Source organism: Lonchura striata, chromosome 5 (genome assembly GCF_046129695.1).
Source record: "Lonchura striata isolate bLonStr1 chromosome 5, bLonStr1.mat, whole genome shotgun sequence".
In the NCBI taxonomy this organism is placed as follows: domain Eukaryota; kingdom Metazoa; phylum Chordata; class Aves; order Passeriformes; family Estrildidae; genus Lonchura; species Lonchura striata.
The window spans coordinates 5,195,711-5,216,587 of record NC_134607.1 but is presented as its reverse complement, the minus strand read 5'-3'; the positions used below and the strand labels follow the sequence as shown (position 1 = coordinate 5,216,587).

The following is a 20,877-nucleotide window of genomic DNA, read 5'->3' as shown; positions in this document are numbered from 1 at the left end:
CATTTGCTCTAATCTTTAGAGAGACTTACAATTTTGTGCAAAACTGCTCAATTAATATTTAGTCTCACTTGATAATATTAAATAATAAAATTTCAAATGTCATCGTTACATAACCCCAAATCTATTATTGCTTTGCAAGCATATTTTGCTTGTCGTATTTGTATGGGATTATTTTCCATACAATGGCAGACAGGCATATTGGCTAGAAATTCTTTCTCAAGTATTATACAAAAATACCTGGCAGCATAGGGTGGTAGGTGGTGTTTGGCAGGATGCTGCAGTCACACGGAGCCTTCACTGCTGTTTGCAGATCCCACTGTTGCCCTGGGCAAGCCCAGGTGAGGTCTGCATGCTCTTGCCTTTCCTGCTGTGGAACAAAGAGCCCTTAGGGGCAGGGAATTGTAGGGTGGCAGGGAAGAGGCCTCTGTGCTCAAACAGTGCAGATGTGGATGCTGATGGCTGGTTTTGCTTCTGTTTCTTAGGCCCTGAATTGCTGAATTAGGACTGGTCAGTGCCACACAAATGTCAGGACGCCGTGCCTGGATTTCACTGGGATGGCAGGTATGTTCCAGATACCACACACCTGTCTCACAGCAGAATGTTCTTGCTATAATGTTATTATTTGGCTTTGAAAAGAGTTAATTACCTAGAAAGCTAGATGGGAATCTAAGTTTTTTCTAAAGTAATCTATTACAATTTAATTCAATGGATACAGGAAATAAGAAGGAGAGAAGGGTGCCTCAAACACTTGTTTTATTTGTAGAGAAAAAGGGCTCTGCAAATTCAAACAGATACAAATTGAGGAACTGGCTAACATTCACACATGTCTATGGACTTTTTCATTGCACTATTTTCTTCTTTTGCCATGAAATTCAAGTCTTGTGCCTTTTCTCTAATTATGCATCAGCTTTTGATGGTGTGGCAGTGAAATATTATCTCTTTTTTCTTTTTTTAATGCCTCATTTAACATAAGTATTTTGCATGCAGGGTATTAAAAATTTATCGTAATATAAAATTTCTGTCTTTCTTGTGGTTAATTTTCCTTGTAAAGAAGACATAAAGCATCTTTTTCACAAACTGCATTTTTCTCAGAAATAGTTATAGTTGTGTTTCTCTCCCAGTTGTTTTTTACCATGAATATCCCTTTCAAAAATTACGTGCCTGAACAGCAAACCAAAAATTCAATTATCATCCTAGAAAATGTGCAGAGGTTGTTTTTCAAACTCTCATACACCTTTTGTTGTTCAATTTTAAACCAGATGAAGAAGATAAAATATTTTTAATGTTGAACCAGAATAAAGCATACATAAATTAAACTTCACTCTTTTTTAAAAAAATGGCAAGCGCATCATAGTTGTAGAGCTCTGTAAAGAGCAATATTAATAAAGATACCTTTTCTGTATTTTTTAATACAAGATTTTTGAGAAAGGCTGGGTCTGGTGATCAGCAGGTGATATTTTGGAATCTGGCTAGCCCAGATGCCTGGGGCTGGCTGTAGGCTCTCGCTGTGTCCTTGCAGTGGTGTGGGCAGTCAGGGGACCATAGCAACAGCAGCTCTCAGGTTCCTGTTGTGTGGCTTTAGCCCTCTGATGGCTTGATGCCTCCCTGGGCCATCCCAAAGCAGGTGCTCTACACAGGCCTTAGGAGGTTGCCTTTGGAATGGCTGGCTACAGAAAGAGGTAGAATGACTGGCTTGGAATAGGTACCCAAGTATAAATGAGACTTTATGTATCCAGCTTTTGGTGATCCACATAATGAATCCTACTTTGATAATTTTTAGGTTCAGGCTCTCAGTTATGCTTCAACTTGGTTGTTTTAGTAAGATATAAATCTCAGTTAAATTGCTACTACTTCCATCATATAATCCAAAACAATATTCTCTCTGTTTTCTCCAGCTGAAAGAATAACAGCAATGCAAAATTCAGATTTTGTTTGTACTTGAAATCTAGATATGTATGCTTATAAGATCAAGTAAATGTTTGGACATGTTTCAAGCTTCAAGAGTACCTGGTTTCTGTGGTGATGGAATTCATATTGGTTGTAAATCCAGCTCAGTGGCATGTATTCAGCCTTGAAGTGTAGACATCCCTTTTGTATTCCAAACTGTACTGCCATCCATGACTGATTTTGGAGTTGCATCCATAGGGCGGTGAGACATTTGCACTGGCAGTCACTGGCTGGGGTTTCTAGAAGCGGTCAGGTGGTCACAGACTGATTCCATTGCCAAGGATGACATGCTGCTCTTACCCCAGGGGAAGAACAAAGCTGTTCCCAAAAGCAGGATGAGTGTTGCCTTGATGCGTAAGTGATCCCGTGATGTTGGTATTAATGGTTCCTATTGAATTGAGCAATTCAGGGAGCACTGTGAGCTCTGAGGTCACAGGGTTCTGGCTGTTTGGGATTCCAGCTCAGTAACCAGGATATTAAAAAGGGTTTAGTATACACCACACACCTGTTCACACTTGCCTGATTTTCATGGTGTATTTCTGGAAAAGTTACATAAAGAATTGTGAGACAAGGTGATTAGAATTTCCAGCTAACCTTCTCTTACTCCGTTTTCTTTTGGACTCGTGCAATTGCTTACATTGAGTTCAGCTGTTTTATAGTGTGCACAGGAACAGACTTTTTGAGTTACAACAGTCTTGTGTGCCTCTAAATGTCATTGACTCAATTGCTTAGCACTAGATGATCAATAAATACAGACATCCCCAGGCTAGCTAACTGGAACATGGAAATGGATTAGCTCTTGTGACTGCAGAACAAACAATGTGACAACCAAACACTTTTAATTACACATTTCAGCACAAGAAATTTGAAGAGATCTAGCTAATGGATTGAAAGACTGGTTGTTGGCTTAATAAACTTATAAGGAGTGTTGACACCTAGAGACCAGTGAACTGGTAAATTGAAGATTACCTGGTTTTTCCTAATCTCGGTTCATTTTCTCAGCCACAAACAATTTAATGGGCAGCTGCTGCTGTTTGTAGGTTCTGCCTTTCTAGGACAGGTGCAGGTTTTCATTTATTTGGTTTTTAGCAAGTCAGAAGAAAGACGTGGTAAAGGTTTTTTCAAGCTGTTGGTAAAATATGATCATAAGCTGTGATGTCGATCCTGTCACTTGTTAAGAGATTCTCTGTCCTATCTACTCTATGTTGTAGTGGTGGGCTGGAAGAACCTCAAGAATTCTTTTGCAGCCAATGAAAAAAATATTAAAATGTTAACAGTGGAGGGAATGGAATGTTTATCTAAGAAGGAGACCTGTAAATGTACACTTTTTCCTTTGCTGTGCTTTTCCAGAAGTCTTTCTCAGTGTTTTTTGCCAGTGTGTTCCCTTGCTTCCTCCCTTGTCCTCACTCTTGCATAACCTCCTCTTCCTGAGGTGCTTTGTATTTTTTTTCAGAACATTCGTAATAATTTCATTGTCTCATTCCTGTCTCTTTGCTTGCATTCTTTCCTGTTCCTGAGACCTTTAAACTCATTCTCTTATCAAAATTAGCTCCCTATTTTTTTTCCATTTCAAATGAACTCGAAGCCATTCATTGTGCCCATCGGCTGAAACCCACAGATTTATGCTCACCCACAGCCATTGGTTGGCAAGTCTTGGGTTGCTGGAGGGAGTTAGCAAAAAGTAAAAGCTGTAGCTTCTTTGTTGAGGGAGAAATAATGTGAGAAAGGCCTTCTTTATGTTCTTTATTCACTCAGGTGCTGCAGACTTTGTATTTTGCCATTTTATTATCTCACCTGTGAAAAAGTTACCATGGACTGTTACCTTCACAGGCTAGGTGAACACATGGAAAAGAATTCAGCAATTACCAAACTACTGTATCCTGATAGAGACCTGAGTGAATATGAGAAGAATTTTCCTAGTTAAATGATAGAGATCTGTGAGTCCTCTCAGAATATGTATTGCATAAACTCCTGTGATACTTTACCAGTTAAAAAAAAGCAGTATGTGTGATAACATCACGTGGCCTGTCTGCATGCTGTGTTTGTCATTCTCCCTCCTGTTTCACCTGCCCTCTACAACCTTTCATCCACTAAACAGCCTGTGCAACTCAGAAAAGGAGAGATTCCTGTGCCTTGCACCTTTCCCCAGAATATCGGTCTGACCCAAATTGCAGTACTTGGGTGCAAAACAGAGAGGCATTTTTATCACTGCCAGCTGCAGCCCCCAGAAAAATGTAATATTCAACAATGAACAGTGTATTGTGAACGAATGAAGCAGACACCTCTATCATCATCAGCTGAATTTAGGAGTAAAGGTGTTTTTTATAGTTCATTGTAAGTTGGTTAATCCTGTTAACAAATGCAGTACCTTTTAATTCCTGTCAGAAATTAAAAGTGTACTGAGAGTAACACATCTTTGCTATTCTCAAAAACTCTGTAAGCAAAAAAATTTTTCTCCATGCCTGCTAATGTGCTGTATTCCAAGGCCTCTGTGGCCATTCAACACCTGCCTGAGACTCTGTGTGAGGTCTCTGCTTTGGCCAGTCATGAAATAACTTTAGGTGGTTGCCCACAGAAACTGTGGAGGTGTAGCAGAACTGTTTCCTTGGAGTATTGTGAGCACATCTGGGCACCTGCTGCCTGACCACTGCTCTCCTGCTTTAAAGCTTATGTTCAGGCTGGTTTTCTGGTCTTTTCCTTCTGTGGGAGGGAAAAGTGCTGTGTGACAGACAGACATAGCCTTTTCAGTACAAGGGGAGATAAGGGAAATTGGAAAAGTCATTTAACACCAAATTTTGTTGTTGTGATGTCTGCTTCACAGTTTGTGATGTAAATCATGAAGCAGAAAGAAAAAAATCGGACAGCTCTGTGAGAGATTGCATAGAGTTAGTCTGGCCTGTGTTTTATTCTTTACACATGGTTCTCTGCCACATTCTGGTTGCTCCTGTTCAAGAGAATTTTTAAAAAAATGTTGCTGTGTCAGCACTGTCAGTTCAAAAAACAGCAGTAACTCAAGCTGCTTTGTATTTGAGTGTTCTGCTGTCTTAGAGCCAGGAAGACTTCTGTCTGTCACTTCACTTATCTTACAAAGAATATCCTGCTCCTTCTAGAGCGAGTCCAGTCAAAGGGAGGAGCTCTGTCTTTGTACAGACTGACTTTGGCCAGGTTCTTTGCTGTCTGTTCAGAAAATAGAGGTGCCAACTCAACTGACCCCTGCTGATTTGCAGGTGATGGGAAAAGAGACATGCCAACAAGCACAGCTGCTAGAAACAAAATGTAATCAGATAAATGCATGTAAAGGTGGCTCATACAACATCCTGAGCTGTTTTTTGTCCTCTCTGAGCTCAGATACAGGTGGAGTGCAAGCAGATTTGTGTCACATTGCAGTGCTGGGTGCAGGCAGCAGTTTTGAGGCAAGAAGGCCCAGGAGTTGTTTCCCTGAGGAAAAGGAGATCGTGTGTGCATGGGTACATCTAAACAGAGAGAGTGCCCATGCAGTGATTACATACTTCAATAAGCCCTCTTGTCATAGCAAGAGGAGGGCCTGCCCCAGTGTCACTGGGGGCATTTGCCTTGGTATTTTCTCTATTACCTTAGGAGATTTCTCTTACACTTGGTATTTTCCTCTGGTAGCGTGAGTGGTCCAGTAAATAAGAGGACTGGATGTCTTGCCTGTACTGTGCTATTCTTGAAGGGACAGGTGTTGGGTTGCTGAGATGTGACTTGAAGGGCATGATGGTGGGAGTTGTGTCTGATGAGAACTGTAAGAATGAACATAGTAAAAGGTATGCTCCAGGTAAAAGCATCAGCTCTGAGGTCACCTGAAAGATCTTAGCAATTTGGCTAATCCTTTAACATGTCCCAAGGCGCAGTCCAAGAACTGGGCCCAGATGGCCCTGCAGAGGGTAACAATAGCTATTTGTAAGGCTGAACAAGAATTAAGCTGCAGAGGGAAGAGCTGGATAAATCAGAGGCATTGTTTCAGTGTTACCAGGCTGTAAAGTTCTGGAGAAGAGGGGTCTTGTCAGGAGAAGTAATGAGCAGTTCTAGAAAACAGTAGCTTTATGTCTTAGAGAGGAATCCCTTTTACCAGGACTTAGGTGGAATAGCCATAGAGCTTAACTTTTGGATAACAGAACTGTTTTGAAAAACTAAATATCTGTAAGACTTAAAAGGCACAGAAAGAAAAAGCTAAGTCTTAGTAGCTCTCTGTGATGTTGTTTGCTTATCCAAACATGCACATCAAATAAAGCCCAAATATTATAGTCTGACAACAGAAACTCACAATGGCTGTCCTCTGGGAGAGCATTGCTTTTCTTTCTTACCACCATTATTTTAATTGATTAGATTGTGATTGTGAAGTTCAAAAGAAGACAGGTATCTGCCTATTTTAAATGGCTATTGAAATTGATTGACCAGCAACTGGTTAACCTAAATTTAAACTGAACTGAAAAAATTCTTATTCATTGGTAATAGGCATTGTTAAATCCTTACATTCAGTATTAAAGTCAGTGTTAGCTTTTATCCAGTACTAAAAGGCAGCATTGCATTTCAGTGGCTGGTCTGTGATGGATGAAATCCAGCATGGTGCCTTCTTACCTCCACAGGGGTCATGAGTTTGAAGTGCAGAGACCTGTGCTTTTGGCTTGCCCAGCAGAAGGGAAAATGGTGCAGGGTCTAGCAAGCATGTGGCACCAAGGACAACTGTGCACTGAGGCCAGTGGATTTTGTGTCATGGCGCCTGGTGTAGCAGAGCAAGAGTTAGTTCATACTTCTGTCACAAAGGAGGTTCAACTACCATTTAGTCCAAGTGACCCTTGTTTGATTACACTGAGCATTTTGTAGAAGCTGTGAAGGAAACCAAGGTGATTTCCTTATTTTATTTTTTATTTTTGAAGTGACATAAATACAGATCTGATACAATTTGTGAATGTGCACTGCCCTGTAAAAATAGAAGAATAAGTCTTAGGCTTATAATATTTAATTTTGATTTGGGAAGTTTGAAATATTAATGTTTTTAGGTTCATTTACGATACCAATTTGGGAATTCCTACCCATGTTGACAACCTCTCCCATGCAGTAAGGCACTGGGAGCTGTTCTGCAAATGTTTCTAACCCATTTAATTCTACATAGCTCCCAGTTTGTTAACAGAGAATTCCATAGCTATATAAACATACTATTTGTGGTGTGCAGCCTAATGCAATTAACCATTTCTTTTTAACTTCACATAAAGACATGATATAGAAAGATTAAATAACAAATACTTAACCGAGAGTGAAATGAATGTAGATATTTGCTTGTCCTAGGCTGGAGCATTATGAACTAGAAGTTCAGAATGAAATAAGAAACTATAATATAACAGAAGTAGTATGTGGTTAAGAGATATAAGGCCAGGCAACTAAACTGTCTGAATTACAGTATTTAATATCCTGTCTTGGCATAACTCCAATGCCTGTTATATGTATTGGTGCAAATTGTTCATTACTGATCACATGAAGTGTATTCCCCTCAGTTTTGGAATACTATCTTCTTCTCCCATTTAACTAAAGTTACACGTAAGCACTATACATGCAGCTCAGGACAGCTGGTGATTCAAAAGATAGCACAGCTTTCAAACACTGATGCCCAAGGCTAGAATTTGCAACTAAATCTGCTAATTAGGTTAAGAGCTGAAATACCAGTAGGTGCCTATCTGCATCCTTAGGCACCTAAGTACCTTTAAAATATAGCCCCATAGCCACTTTTATTTGTAGCACAGCAATGATAATCATTGCTTACTTTGCAATTATCCCAGGAAGACAAGACCATGAAGTGTCTCAACAGCACTATAAAAGGGGCCAGAAATGAGAGGATCCTTCCTGTCTCAATCTCTTTTGCTCCTGGTTAAGACAGCTTGTTGTGCTTACTTTCTGGTGTCTCCACTAACAGCTGTACTCCTGGCAAAGCACCCCTTCAGCTTGTTCAGAGGGTAGTCCACGGAGCAAGTGGTGGCATCAAGATTCAGGGAAGCTTGTGGAAGGCACATGCTGTATTTTGTGTTGTGTGGTTTAAATGGTCAGTATTTCTCACTCTCTTATAAGCCACCACTTTCACATGAGTTGAGGTGGAAAAATTTGAAATCTATCCATTGCTCTTAAAGCAGCTGTGGAGAGAAGTGTGTTTGTACCGTGCTGGTTGTATGGATGGTCACTGGGATTCCCTTGTGCTCTTCCTGATTCCATGACACGGACTATGGCCAGTGCTGTGCTTTTTGTCCCATTCCTGTCTTGCTGTCCAGAGGCACAGGCTCTGTGTGTTTAATGACTCCTGGCAGGGGGAAGCTGGGAGGAATATCTGCTTTTCAGCTGGCTCTCCTTCAGAACCAGAAGGATCTTTTCCCCAGCAACTCATGAGCCCGTATGAAAGAAATAGTGCTTAAAATGAAGCTAAATAGGTAATGTCACCTACATGAACAAAAAGTTAAAGTGTTGTAAAAAGAAGTCTTGAAGGATTTATAAATGTGTCCTTGTCTATGGCTCATATGGGAGCACTGACTTTATAAAGGAAATATATTTAAACTGCAGATTTTTATACTGACTGGATTAAATTAATGGGTTATTTTAAGAAATTAAACTAAATTCCTCTGTTATGGATCTACAAGTACTGTTTTGAAGATTTTATTTGCCTCAGATTAATTCTAACATAATTAATATACATGTCTGGAAACAGAATGTTTTTAATAGCCCAGCCGAAAAGCAGTTGCGTTTTAACTATGGGAAATAAATTATTTTTCTTCCCTAGTCATGGGGTCTTTTTTTTTTTTAATGTTATTTTGATGATGCTACTTTTAAGTTTTCTACATTCAATCAAACCATTTGAAGGTGGTTGTTAGGTAATTGGCCTTCTTTTACATTTGGAAGGAGCCAGTACAGGTTAAGATACCTTTATGGAAGAATTAGTAATTTTTTTAATTACAGCAGCTGTGTTGTAAGTTGCAATAAAGGGGTGGTGCACATTCCCTTACAGATTTACATGCCCACATGTGCATTTTAGAACATACTTCTGCACATGAGTAGTTTGGTTATTACCATTAATAAAAAATCATATTCAAGATTTTTAAAAGCTGATTTTAAACTTCAAAGTAGGAGTAAATTTTTTTAAAGTTTTCCAGCAGCAGCTCTATAGTTGAAAGAAATACAAAGATTTTTAGTTTGCAAAGTCCAAATGAAATTCTTAATTTAAAAAAGAATGTATGAAAAGGTGACCAAGATGCTTATTGTTTTCTAATACACCCAGGTAGAAAACTATTTCCCAAAGGTTTGCAGATCTGACAGGTATTCAGTGCAGAGGATGGACATGAAACGTAGGATGGCTTCCTGCATGACAGGCTCTACCTTTGAAATATGAGATGATAAATCATTTTGTTAAACTGATTAGATGGCAAAGCCTGGGAAGTAAGTTTAAAATTGCATGTAAAAAATGTAATCTAGAATTTCTCCAAGTAGGCTCTTAACTGGAGAGCTTTGAGAGAGTGGGGAGGCAGGTGCAGTAGGATGTGAGAAATGATGATATTATTCCCAACCACTGAATTGGAAGACAGCAAAAGAGAGTTGGGGCTAAGGTGGAAATAAGAAAGGAACCTCTTTTTTTTTTTTTATAAGGATTTAAGAAATACTCTAATGTTTTTCTGTCTTTAATTTCAGTTATATGATATGTGACATACTCTGTCATAGTAGATACTTTGTCAGAAAAGCTACCTAGAAAAAGAACACTTATTTAAAAAAAAATATTTCATTGAAAGTGCAGAGAAGCTCCTAAATGAAGACATAATAGGAATGAAAAATATTAGTTATATGAGCTAGGACATAAAGAAGGACAGACGTAATAAAAAATACATAAATTATTAGTGGTGTACAGAGGTGAACTGGGAGGGTTTTTCCCCTTTCTTCAGTATAAGAATTTAGCAACATTCACAATGCAGCGAAATATTACAAAGAAATATTTTATCCCCCTTTCAAACAATGTGTGCAGATTTCCTGAAGATGTTCTTGAATTCAGGTGTGCAGAGAATATTGTTGAAACACAGAATGAAGTTTAGAAAAGGCCAGTGGCTGGTGGCTCAGTGGTGTGCGGTGCCATTCCTCTGTTTTCTGCAGCTCAGGATATATCTCCTAGTGCCTGACTATGCAGTTACTTAGGAAAATAAAGGGACCTGTATGGGAGACATGCAGTATAAATGCTCTCTACTGCAAGTTTAAGTCAGATTTGAAATCTCAAAGAAGAAATCTCACGGTAATAGTCTATAACTTGTTTGGATATTGCTTTTGCTCCGGAGCGCCGGGTGTCCAGTCTGGGGGTGACTGCAGTGGTGCTGCCCCTGGGTGCCACATGGCAAGGGCAGTGGCTGTCTCTGACTGAGGGCTGTGAGGCCAGGCTGTGGCCAGTCCAAGGGATGATGTGGCTCTGGGCCAGCCTGCTGTGCCCAAGGGAGAAGGGAGAGCAGGGCTCGTGCCCCTGTTCCCCGTGCAACTGCACCTGGCTAGATGGGAGCCTTTGGATGTGATGTATAGCTATGCATCCATTCATTCAGGCTCTGAGCTGCTTCCCAGGACTGGCTTCTGGGAGAAGCTTGGCCCTTCTGTTTTCCCATTCAGTGTTTCACAGCGAGTTCAGCTTTGGCTACTTCACAGCCTCTAAAGTAGCGCTGGCGTTTGGCTGTGGCCCTGGAGAAGCCCCTGGCAGCCAGCTCTCTGCTCTGCTCTGTGCCACGTGAGCCTGACCTGGTTCACCCCACCTCAGACTCCACACCAGCTGGGGTTTTTACTCACTAAACAGAGGGTAACCAGGCTTAAAGTAACAATTTCCAGAAAGATAGGTCAGAATCAAGGTCAGCGGCAGCCCTCATGAAAATCGCTACAGCAATTCCAGCGAGGAGTTGCCTCTCCTGGGTGGATCCATCCTCACTGAGCTATGATGTTAGGCACATTTGCTATAATCTCTCTTCCTCCCGAGAGGGGATTTTCCCATACACGCACACATGTGTGTTCACATAAATAAAATTAGGATTGGTACCTTAAATACCAAGTGACAGTGTAGATCCACTAAGTTCAAGATGTAACTACTTAGAGCAGTCATTAAGGATCAGTGTTTGTCAGGAATATTACCTGACTGTAACAAGTTTGTTTGGGGAGATTTACAGGGTGATATCTGGTAGGGGACAGATCCGGGTAGGATTGATATACTATTTTGAAATATGTGCTTGCCTCTGTGTATCCTTAAAGAGAATAAAGGAATTTCCTTTCCAGGGAAAAAGAAAAGAAAAAAAGAAAAACTGTAGCTTCCAGGGAATTCAGAGTAGGAAAATTTAAAATCTGTGAGCAGTAGTTGTATTTGGAGATTTCTCAAGCAATGAATGAAAAAATGTTCACTGAGCTAGAGAACAGCAGTATCAGGTAAAGAACATCCAGCTTGAACTTTCCAAGCTTTCAGTGCCCCGCTCTCCTTTTCAAAGCATTGCAGCGAGACTTAAATACTGTTTGGGAAGCGTTTTTCCATTTTCCATTTGCAGAATATAGCATCACAGAAAGGATTCAAAGAGCCCCCCAGATGTTATGTTGGCCACTCCTTTGCCTGGAGAGAGGATAAACCGTACTTACTTTATTCCCAACAGATGCCTGTCTTACCTATTCATAAAAACTTCTAATGAGTGAGAACCCAGTCTCCTGGGAAAATCCATGGCAATGCTTCATGCTATTAATCCTTAATTTTTTCTCCCCCCTGCCCAAGCAGCCAAAACCTCCCCACATCATTCATTTTATGTGATGATCTGGAATGCAATTCTATTTGGTTTTAGAAAACTGCATGAGCCACTTGGCTGCTAGGTAATTCGGTTCTTTTGGCAGTCTCATACTTCAATCCTGCAGTAGGAAATTCTTGCCAGTTCTTTGTGATTTTCATGTCTGTCTCATGATACTTATGTTTTTCCTGAAGCTACAGTTACTGAGCCACAGATCTTCACTTTTGTTGCAGAATAGAAAAGAAAAAAAAAAAAAATCAAGTGTTTCCCACCCAGGAAAATGCTTGCAAAGACTTAGTGAAAAAAAACCAGAAACAAAGGAACTGGCAACCAATGTTTTCAAGTTTGCTTTATAAATGTTTAGGCTTTTAAAATGCTTGGACTGCAAAGAATTAGAGGTTTTGAGCCACATTTGCATGAAGGTCTGCTGACTTGCAAGCACAGCAATCATCTAAGAGAAGTGAATCCTAAACTTGATAATCTATAACTGCAAAAATATCTTTCTGCTGCTCTCAAAATCAGTATATAGTTGATTACTACACTTGCCCTGTAGAATAATGGTTAATAAACTGTATTTTATACAACCATGGTATTTGCAATCGCAGCATCAAACTGATACCAAACCATAGTAAGGAATGTAGTGTTTGCTTTGAAGGAACTGAAGTGGTTTAGAAAGTTTGGTAAACAGGGAACTACATTCCTGTAAAAAGGAAAGGACTGAGGCAAAATGTTTAGATGTGGCAGATCATTTTCAGGAGGAATATTGGAGGCGTTTTTGTGCATTTTTATGCACAAAAGGATATGTTACTTCATTTTCAGACTTTTTCACATAACCTCATATACATGTAAGAAATACTAAGTTATAAGGACTTATATCTTTAAAAAATATTTAGTATTTTATAGATTTTCATTAGAATTACTTGTTTAGAAGCATTTTGCAAATTTCTTCAGAAAATAGCATTAAGAGGATTGAGGGGAGAGAAATGCCAACTGCCCTGGTTTTGTATATTATTAACACATACCAGATGTCTCTTTTACAGAATAGATTGAGAGTTGTGACCAATTAAGTTTTAGTAACAGACCTGTAACTTTTCAAGTCAGTGAAATATTAAGTGCTCTGTATATTTTGTCTTGTAGATTGCTACAATGCTGAAGATAGGTTTGGAGATGTTTTTTCCTCCTCTTGCCCCAAATCAGAATACATCTGGTGTTTGTTGTACTTCTGTAAATGATGGTTGGACTTAGTGGTTTTGACCCTGGTTCATTTTGATTAAGCTTGTTAATATTTTATGGTTTTAGTATCTGTTTTACAACATTTCCATTACTGTGTATTTTATTAAGGTTCAAGTGGTTTGTATTTTTATGGTTGCATCTGGTCTGCATAAACTCTGCTCCAGTTAAAAAAGCTGCTTGTCTCAGCCCTGGGCATGGGGAATTTTCAAGTATAGTGGGATGCGTACGTGTTAATCACATGTTAGCACCTACAAAACTCTTGCTTCTGGAGTAGCTCACAATAATCTTACTGCCTGAAGTATGAAAAAAGCTTCGTGTCCCTGTTCATTCCTTTGTGTTTGTTCATGCTTGCATGCTTATGTTTCATATTGCCACATCTTCAGTATATTGCCATGTTTGCCGTCAAAACAAGAGTGGTTTCTCTTGAAAGGTGGTTCAGAATGCTGTCATGGTAAGTTACATGATCCAAATACACTATTGGACTATTATGTATTTTGTTAAGTCTTTAACAAGAAATCCTATGTCAGAGTCAAGGACTCTTGAGCTTAATTACCCATGGAGTCAATGTTGTTCTCTTGATCATCATTCAAATTAGTGACTTGCTATGGTGTTCAGCTGGCTGCATGTCCTATAAACTTCTCCTGTATCTATTGTTTGATTTAGGTTTGAAAAGGAAAAAAAAAAAAGAAATGCTTTCTTATTTTAGTCCCATAGAGTATGACATTTCTGAAAAATAAAACAGGCAAACATCAAAGCAAATTTAAATAGTACTGTATTAAATAACTAGGTTCTGAGACTGTAAATGCAATGAAAATAATGTTTCCCAAGTCTGTCTTGATTTTATCATCATACCACTTTTAAAGTGTTTGTTCTGGAGCCCTGAGAATTTGATGGAATCCTTACCTGACTGTCTTTAGAGGCATCTGCTCTGTAATGCATTTGCTAAAGGACTGAAATACTAACGCAGCAGGACAAATTTGCAGGAGTGCACAGACACTGAACACAACAAAACATTCAGTGATCCCTCTTTAAATTCTTTTCTCTAAAATCTGATCACATACCTGAGGATGCAAGTCATGATTCTGCTGTGAGTTGAGATGTAGACTCCTCATGAACTGCTGAGTCTGAACTTTGCATCCTTTGCTAGACTCAATCCTGGCTCCTGTGCATCAAAACCAGCTGTTCTGCTCCAGCATTTCAAAGAGGATATTGTTCAGATCTTATTCCTGCTAAAGTGCTTTTGAAAATTAATGTCTTAGTGTACCACACAAACTCCCCTGCAATTCTGAAGTTTTGATTTCATGGGTTTTTTTCCTTCTGCTCCTCCAGCACTAACTGCATGTCTGTACCATTAGTCCTACTCACTTTCTCCTACAAGACAGATTTTAATGACTTGAGAGTATTCCAGTGTGCCAGAGGTATATGAACAGATACATGAACATATGTATTTTGTGCATGCAAAGTTTTCACAAACTGTAAGGTAGGAGTAAAACATAGCCATTGTTGCTGATAAGGAAATTAGGCTAATAGGGCTGTCTGGTGGGTTTTAATTTGCACTTTATCAGCTTCTTCACAGCAATCAGTGAATTGAAGATGGCCTGTCAAAAAAATCTCTATCAGCCTCACAACTCAAAAAAGGACAAAATTACAGATTAATTCTCTCATGTCTGTATGTGGTCTGGGGAGTATTACAGAACTCAGTTTCTCAGGTGCTTAGCCAGAGCAGTGAGACTGTGAGGGGACTAGTTTAACACCTCAGCACTGCAAAAGTATTTTTGCAGCACAAGACGTGGCAGTTAATTTATGTAAACCTGCGCTTTGACAAAAGTAAGTTAAGGTCTGCAAAGTTTCTGTTTTACTGCTACAGAACAGCCCTGCCCATGAAAAAGCAAAATGAAAGCTAAATAAATACATGCTCCTTGAAGAGCTCTGTCAGTGTAAACCAGCCCCAGCTGGATGTAGCTCCAGTCCCCACCACTCTCTGGGTCCAGAGGTCCAGTCTGTCTTTTACCCACTTCTCTGGGTGCCAGAGAGCAACTGGTCTTAACATTCTGAGACAGAAATGGCATTTTGCTCATTTTTTTTCAATATAGGACAGTAAAGGATGAAGATTCTCCTTGGCCCTCCTTTTGTTGCTAATGCATTAATAGAAATAGTTTTTTGTTGTCTGTGGAAATGAAACATTAAGTTAAAGCTGGGCTTTGGCCCTTCTGATTTTCTCCTGTACAATCTCACGACATCTTTGCAGTTCTCCTGAGTTGCCTGTCGCTTCTTCCAAAGGCCATAAAGTTTGTTCTTGCACTCTGAGTTCCAGACAAAGCTCCCTGTTAGCTAGGCTGGTCTTCACTGCTGGCTTTTCTTTGGGCACATGGGGACAGCCTGCTTTAAGATGTCTTTAATGTAAAGTGTCCAGCCTTCCTGGACTCCCTTGTCCTTCAGGACTGCCTACCAAGGGAGTCTGTCAGCCCCCTCCTCAGCTGGCCAAAATCTGCCCTCCAGCAGTCCAAGGTGACAGCTCTGCTAATCTCTTTCCTTGCTTCTCTGAGAATTGGGAACTCCAGGAGCCTCCTGGACTGTTTCCCTCTGTGTTGAATTTCCAGCATCTGTTTAGTTGAAGGGTCTCCATGACAATCCAAACTCCCAATCACACGGGTCTATCCCACCACCCCCCTTCCTTGGCTGAACCTCCTGGAGAGTTTGCAGCCACCCATTGCAACCCTCCTGGTGTGCCACGCATCCCACCACATCTCCGTGAGGCTTCTGTGAGAGTTTTCCTGCTGCACCATGGCTTCAGCTCCTCCTGCTTGTTGCTCGTGCTGTGTGTGTTGGTATAAAGGAACTCCAGGCAGGCTGTCCATCCCACCAGGTTTTTGGGGTGGAGAAGCCCTTGAAGTAGACTGTAGCATTAAAGTAAAATGTTAATTGAAAACTAGTTTGTGTAAAAATACCGCATACTAAGCTTGCTTTGAACAAAGTTATGTTGAAAAAAGTTATGAACAAAGTTATGGCCATCTTCCTAAGAGCATTTTATTTATTATGCTCTTAGGTCATGGGGATAACATTCTACTGCCCTTCCGAGTTTTATCAGGAAATGCAGAAAAACGTCAAGCGAAAGCGGTTGCATATTAGCTTCAAGCCGCGGTGCTGTTTGACAAGAATGAATAAGAGCTTCAGAAAGTTATGCTGGTGCTGGAAATATTTTTTTTTAGTTTAGTTTCAATTTTTCCAGGCCAAGAAAAGTCGCGTTGCTCTCGCGTCGCCGGCGGGGCGGGCGGGACGCGGGAGCGCCGCAGGGCCGGGCGCGGCCGGCAGGTGGCGCCACAGGGGAGACACGGCCGCGGGCAGGGCCGGAGGGGACGCTGCATGGTGTGGGGAATTACGAATCCTGATGTCCCGTGGAAAAAATCACTACAGCAAAGCCAACAGGTATCAATTGTAATTATTGAATAAGCTGTTAGCTTATGTCCGGTTCAGAAAAGAAGTAAAACCTTAAAGCTGGTTCTCCCTGCACAGAGCTTTGTTAACATTGGGTCACCCAGAGTGAGAAATTGCATACAAATTAACATGTTGTGAACGGATTTGGTATTGCTCTTTTCTTGGTGATGTGTGTTGTGGGTGTTGTGTATTCCCAGAAGAGGAACAAGGAGGAGTAATTTTTTTTGAGGTTTAATTTTCATCTTTATCTTAGAATCTTCTTTAGCATTATCTGCAGTGTAGGAAGCATCTACAGCACTGTCCTTGTTCTACATACTTTATGGTGTTGTTCTGCATACTTCAGGGTGTTCTCTGTCTTGAACTTTTGTTCTTACTGAAAAAGACACAGGATTGAAGCCATGAGTGTGTGCCTTTTCATGAGCTGTGCATATGCAGTTATTTATACTGCATTGGTGATTTATGCTGTTGCCAGACATGCCATTTCACAATTCCATTTAAAAATTGTGAACAGGATTTGAGACACAGACAAAAAATTTCCAGTGACCCATCAAGATGAAGAAATTAAGGGGAAACAGCATTGCTTCTATTATGCTGTTTTCTCTTTGAATTTGTCTTTTATTTTGACGTGGATATTTTAAAAACAAGTGGTATGCATTTAAAATTGAAAGAATTCTGTCAGAGGTGAACCAAAGACTTAGCAATTTGTTTAAACCTCAGTCTGCATGTCTAGCCTTTTACAAGTCGGCTTTCTGTAGTGCTTTCTGAAAAAAAAACCCAGTAGGAAACTTAACTTATTGTATGTATAGAGGTATGGATATCTGTATAGCTCTGTGAGTAGTTCATGGATATTTGACTGGTATGGCACAAGTTTATGCCCTGGTGAATTCTTGCTTACTGAGAGTTCAGTGTTAGAAGATTATAGAAGCTTAGCACAATATATTTGTGGGGTAAATAGATTGAGACTGGTACCAAACCCCCTCTGTTTCACTTAACACACACTCAGCTTCTGCATGGATTAATTAGCACTTGCATTGATTGTGTCACCGTTATTCCAGGGATTTTAAAATGCACGGTATTCTTTTTCACAGGTCAAATCATATGGAACATATTTTTTTCACAACTTGATTCAGTTCTGAGGACATAGAATGAAGTTGCTTGATTTTAATTGACCTCAATTTAAAAATGTGTTTATTGAGTCAATTTAAAAACGTGATTATCCTGTGCTTCAGACAGAGCCTATTGTTAAAAGCACTTTAAGAAAGGAGTATCCCTTGGTAATTAAAACCCTCCCCTGCAGCTGGGTGGCCATGTCCTTGCTGTGGTGACACAGGCAGGGTTTGGCCTTGCCCTCACACAGCAGACACAGCACAGCCCCATCCTGCAGTGCAGTACAGATCTGTACTCCTTGCAGGATAGTGCTTTTGTGGTGTTAATTTGAAATGCCATCTATTAGTTTGTTATCCATATGGAACTGGCACTCCTGAAATCTAGAAGCGAAGAAACCAGAAGTGGAAGTTGAGAAATTCCACTGACCCAGTTAAGTGTAATTGCAGGGTTAGAACTGGGGCCAAGAAGTTTGAGTTCTGCATGTAACGTTTCAGTGCACAGCCCCATTTGAATGGCATTACCTCATCTCACATCCATTTGGGAAAAGAGTTCCAAATCCCACAAGAACAGCTCTAAGTTATCCAAGGTCATTGTATGACCAGAATGGGAGGAATTCTTTTGACGTTTTCAGTTACAAGGGGATGTTTAAAGCTCTGTTTGATGCAGCATTGCATCTGTTATGACTAGGTTTTTTGGAATAAAATGTATTTGTCAGGCAATTCTTCTGCTTTGCCTTTCCCACGTGTTCCATGTGTCAGCTGGAAGTAAGTGATCACAGTGTCAGGAAGAAGGAAAGTATAAATATTCTAAGGTGCTTTATAAAATACTGGCTTTCTGTGAGCAAATGGCATCAATTGGAACAGATGACATGCTGCTTCCAATGATGTAATCCAGAAAGTCTGAATCGCTTTTAATGCTTCCAACCCGAATAAATTCCTTTTCTCTTGAGTTCTGCCCAGTAACCAGCTTTTACATTGCAAGTAGCAGGCTCAATCCGTGTTTATTCCTTCATTTTGAAAATTTTGTGTTACAAAAGGCAGGCAGAAGAAATCCTAAACACATTGTATGACAGTGTTAGTGGATAAGAAGTAACTGAAGGTTTGGATTTTTTTACAACATTGCTTAGTGAGCTGCAGCAGTGTTCTTTTTTTAATGGGCATGCTTTTATTATGCTGTAAATAGTTGACAGGGATAATAGGCTAAGTTATGCAGTCAAAAATTTAAGGTGGGAGTGGGTTTTGGGGTGGTTTTAATCTATGTCCATTTTGTATATGTAGACATAAATTCCAGTGCAATGAAATGAGGCAGTGAAATAATGTATTGAGTAAAAATACACATGAATATACAATTACAGATTTTTAGTATATTTAGCAGGTGACAATATGATTAAAAATATAAAACATGGAAATTTTAATTGCTTGCTAAAGCACTAGCCTGATTTTTTTGGATTTTTTTAGATCTTGAAATAATTCTCATTGCCATTAAGAAAATGTCATAGTTGTGAGATCAGAATTTGGAAGGATCTTTGTTTCATTTAAAACTTTCCTGAAAAGTATGATCCATTCTGTTGTTTATTTAATAAATTTCTCTGAGTCTCTGGCACAAGAGCCATGTCTTTTGAAATGTCCAGCAAGGCCTTTGAATGTCTGTGTCGATTAACATTTGTAATTTCTTGATGCACACAATGGAGAAGCATTGCTGAATTGTATCAGATTATTTATTGAAATTAACAATCCAATTCATTATTGAAATTAACAGTGAAATGCCCTATAAAGACTGCTGTTAGCACTCCAAGGGCCTTTCTTCCACCTCCAGACAATCAGGTAATTTATACATGCCCATCCCGAGTCCTGTGACCCCTCAGAATTCCATTGACTGCGCTAGAATATCCTGTGAAGGTAGTATTTGATTACATATGAGTGAAGGCAGCAGGATAGAGCTGGCAAAGTATTCACTGCTTCAGACAGAATGTGTGTTTTTTGGAGTTTGAAAGCAGACGCTACCACAATTCTTCTGTTATTTATGGTTGGGTGTTTTCTTCCTCACATTGAACTGTGTCATTTTTAGGGGGTCAGTCTTCTCTTTTATTACTAGGTTGTTGTTCCAAAATTTGCTGTTATTTTTATAAGTGTAACTGCCTGTTGAAATACAAAAGCAGTGTACAAAGTTTTAACTACACTTCCTATGTCACATATACATCTCCTGAGCATTCTCAATGGCTTCATTATTCCTTAAGTGTGCTTAAGTTATGTTTTCATTATTTTTATCACAGCAAAATGAAGAAATAAAGTAATTTATTTATTTGTGTTTATCTTGAAGGCAATCAGTGGTAAAAATATGTAGGTAATAATACAAAAAAATGCTTCTATTTCTGCAGGTGTTATGAAGTGTATTTCTGAAATTAGTCCAGTAGATACTGCTTTGGGAATACTTTTTTTTTTTTTTTTGGTGTAGCTTGTGAGAAAATTTATCTCAAACCTTTGCAGGGTATAGAAGAGCCTTCTAGTGCTCAACTTTTCAATATTTAGACAAGTTGACTAACAGAAAAAGGACTGATTGATTACACAGATCGTATCCAATATCCAATACAATGCACTTTCTTGTATAAGAGATAAAATGATTTGCTATAACACAAAATATAGGAAAAGCTGTTATGCTTTTATAAGAAAAAAAGATCCTCCCTTTATATGCTAAAGAATAAAAAGTGAGAGCAGTATCTTTGAAAATCAGTCCAGGGGAAGAATCATGGAATTGAATTCTTTAATCCCTTTTTTTTCCCTGAGCAGTTCCTTTTGCAGGACCCTGGTGTTTCAGTGCAGTGGTGACACTTGCTCCAGCTGTTGGTGTCCTCAGGAGGGCAGGCACTGGGATTGTGCTGGCAGGGCCAGAGCTTGGCAAATGCCTGCAGTTTTTATGATTTTAATTTTATGATTTTTACCTACACGTACCTGTGTGTGACATGAGTTTGATAAAAGAAGAGTTCAACATCTCCTTCCCTCCCAGTTGGTGTTTCTCCCTGACATTCCCTCTAATATTACAACTAGAAGTTACGCACAGCTGCCCCTACGGCAGAAAGGGGAGAAAGGGGAAAAAAAATTACTGAAATGTTTTGTCCTCCCTCAGTGGAATATGGAATTTCCTGCATTGTTCTCTGGGTGTCTGGGATAGGCAAATGTCCTAGCACATTTTGCATAAATATTCGTGACAGATTTTTAAAACCTCTCTTCCTCCCTTCCCCTCCCCTCCCATTTCATAGCTAGAAACAACCAGGAGCTTTGTATTGGTGCAAAAGCATTGCTCAGTTCCCTTTGGTTGTAAACCGCACTATATTATGTTTTTAAATGATGAATTTTTCAGCCTAAAGCTTTACACAGGGTGT

General features: G+C 39.6%; 1 protein-coding gene across 2 annotated transcripts in view; it reads left to right on the top strand.

Annotated features, from left to right (window-relative positions):
- The window catches only part of LOC144246307 (uncharacterized), a 304,135-nt gene that overhangs the window by 91,155 nt on the left and 192,103 nt on the right, over positions 1 to 20,877 (top strand). The window contains exon 3 of one of the 2 annotated variants that reach the window (XM_077783235.1): positions 483 to 561. The gene's annotated coding sequence lies outside the window, so the exon portion shown is untranslated. Of the gene's footprint in view, positions 1 to 482; positions 562 to 16,303; positions 16,383 to 20,877 lie in introns of those variants that run through there. The other variant, XM_077783241.1, reaches the window with a different exon arrangement.